General features: G+C 47.1%; 1 protein-coding gene across 2 annotated transcripts in view; it reads left to right on the top strand.

Moving 5' to 3' along the window:
- EPHB2 (EPH receptor B2) overlaps window positions 1-2937 on the top strand; it is a 132639-nt gene that overhangs the window by 80509 nt on the left and 49193 nt on the right. The gene's annotated exons all lie outside the window — the stretch shown is intronic.

Here is a 2937-nt window from a genome sequence, read left to right as displayed (position 1 = left end):
TCTTCTTCTTCTTCTTCTTCTTCTTCTTCTTCTTCTTCTTCTTCTTCTTCTTCTTCTTCTTCTTCTTCTTCTTCTTCTTCTTCTTCTTCTTCCGTACTCCCGTTATGATGAGGCAAGTTTACAGATGTGGCAATAATTCCAGGACTGTGTTGGATAGCTTATGGGTTTTCCGCCAACAGAAGGAGATGTGTAATTTCCACCAGTTCCCTCTTTCTGCTGTAAACCCCCAGTTGGACCCGCATTCTGTTCCCAAGAGTCCAGTGTTCCCCCGTAGGAGGATATCAGGAAAATCCATGGGTTTGCGCTGGTGAGGCAGGAACACTCTGTCCCGCCAATGGAAGTACCTTCTATTAGCAGAAAATTGAATCTGGATCTGACCCAGTGTGCTCATGTGGCACATCTGGATATATTTTGGGGATCTGGGGAGTGCTGTCAGAATGTATAGATTGTAGTACAAGTAAATACATCTGTGCACCTCCAGAAGAGACTCTTTCTTTTCCCTGTAACTTAAGAAAAGGGAAATTATTTGGTCTGTTTATGCTAAGGAGGAGGAAGCTGGCAGGTGGCATGAGGACTACGATCTTGAGTTTTCTTTGTTTTCCTTGAAATGTGTGTTTCGTTGAGGGCTGCGGTAGCCACCGGAGCATTGATCCCAGGAGCTGAGTGTTCCATACAAGGTCAGCTCTCCTTGGAAGTCCCAATAGCGTGCTCTCTGCAAGACTCCAAAGCAGGCAAGCACCTGGCGGGGAATTCTTGGGTGCTGAGCAGATGGGTCCCACGCCTCATCCTGGCACTGTTTCTCGCTGGAAGAGGCTACCCTTTTCTTTCCCCTTGGTATTCTTGAAAGGGTTAGGAAAACCCAAAGACTCCAGGGTCCCTTATTGATGTATTTGAAATATTCGTAATCTGTACTCGTTTGGCAATCTCGTGAGATTTAGGGAAAAACAAAGACTTTGAAATATTTGTAATCCATATCCTTTTGGCAATCTTGTCCCTTATTTATTTGGAATATTCATAGTCCATACTCTCTATATGGGGATTCTCAAGGTGGCTAACAATCATCTACACTTCAGAGTAACATTTAAAAATAAATAAATAAATTTCCCAAATATTAAAACACAACTCACAGCAAACAAAGAGGAAAGCAAAACATCACCCAATCAGCCAAACATGAAATCCCCTGTACAGTATGCCTTGTTATAAAAACAGCATCAAATATTTACAGATCACTTCACAACATAAAACCTAGAGAAAGCAAAATCAGGCTTAAAGGAGCACATGATCAAAAGCAGAAGAAGCGGAGGAGAAGGAGTTGGTTTTTATACCCTACTTTTCTCTACCCTTAAGGAGTCTCAGAGCCGTTTACAATTGCCTTCCCTTCCTCGCCCCACAACAGATACTTTTTGAGGCAGGTGGGGCTGAGGGAGTCCTGAGAGAAATGGTGACTGGCCCAAGGTCACCCAGCAGGCTGCATGTGGAGGAGTGGGGACTCAAACCCAGTTCTCTAGATTAGAGTCCGCTTCTCTTAACCACTATACCCTGCTGGCTGTCAGTATAAAGAGGAGGTGCAGGTTACCCATCCTCTTATCTTCCTAGTACCCTGTTATCCACTCTTCTTTGAAAGAATAGTGCACATGGTTCTCCCAACCTGTGGCGTTTTTAAAATCTTCACAACACCCCTGTGAGGGAGGTTAGACAGAGAAAGGATGAATGGCCCAACAGTTCCCCAGTGACCTTCCTGGCTGAGCAGGGACTTGGAGCCAGTTCAGTCTACAGAGCTTCCAGGCAGCACTATGGGCCCCTGAACACATATTTCCCCTGGGACTGATGAGAGGCCAGCCTTATTCAACAGGGCTATTTTTGGGGGGCAGGAAACAGGAACGGAGTTCCGGCTGGCTCCCAAGTTGGCCACACCCAGCAGGAACTCATTAGCATAATAGGCCACACCCAATAGCACATTAGGATTGGCTACATTAGGGATGTGTGGCCTAACATGCAAAGGAGTTCCTGCTACAAAAAAAGGCCCTGGGTTTTGACAACAAACAAGGTAAACAGAATAAGAAGTAAAAGGTGGGTGTGGCTGGATGAGCACACTTCTGGTAACATGGGGGTGCGCCCTAATATGCTAATGAGCTGTGCTGTCAGGGGTGTGGCCTAATATGCTAATGAGTTTCTGCTGTTGGGTGTGGCCTATTATGCTAATGAGTTCCTGCTGGGCATTTTCTACAAAAAGAGCCCTGTATAACAACCTTCCTATAAAAACGAATCACGTGAAATCATTGGCCGCTCTTTGTGCCTAATCCCGTGCCTCACATTTGTATCTCACCCTTCCTCCAAGGAGCTTAGAGAAGACTATCCCTGCTCCCCCACCATTTTACCCCCACAGTAACCCTGCGAGGTAGACTAGGTTGTGAGCGACTGGCATGACGTCACCCTTGCCTAAAGTTACCAACCTCCAGTGGGGCCTGAAGATCCACCGGAATGACGGCTGATCTCTCGACAACAGTGATCAGTCCCCCTGGAGAAAATGGCTGCTTTGGAGGGTGGACTGTATGGCATTACACCCTCCTGAGGTCCCTCCCCTTTCCAACCTCCCCCCTCCCCGGTTTCAACCCCCAAATCTCCAGGGATTTCCCAACCCAGAGCTGGAAACCCTAGCCTTGTCCTGGACAGCCAGTTTGGTGTAGTGGTTAAGTGTGCAGATTCTAATCTTGGAGAACCGGGTTTGATTCCCCACGCCTCCACTTGCAGCTGCTGGATGACCATGGGCAAGCCATACTTCTGACGAGAGATGTCCTTGAAAGAGCAGTTCTGGAAAGAGCTCTCTCAGCCCCACCTACCTCACAGGGTGTCTGTTGTGGGAAGGGAAAGGAGTTTGTAAGCCACTCTGAGACTCTGAGCAAAGGGCGGGGTATATATCTATTCTTCTTCTTCTTC

This window comes from Gekko japonicus, unplaced genomic scaffold, assembly GCF_001447785.1.
Source record: "Gekko japonicus isolate JY-2015 unplaced genomic scaffold, Gekko_japonicus_V1.1 scaffold2776, whole genome shotgun sequence".
In the NCBI taxonomy this organism is placed as follows: domain Eukaryota; kingdom Metazoa; phylum Chordata; class Lepidosauria; order Squamata; family Gekkonidae; genus Gekko; species Gekko japonicus.
This window is presented reverse-complemented; position numbering and strand designations above follow the sequence as displayed.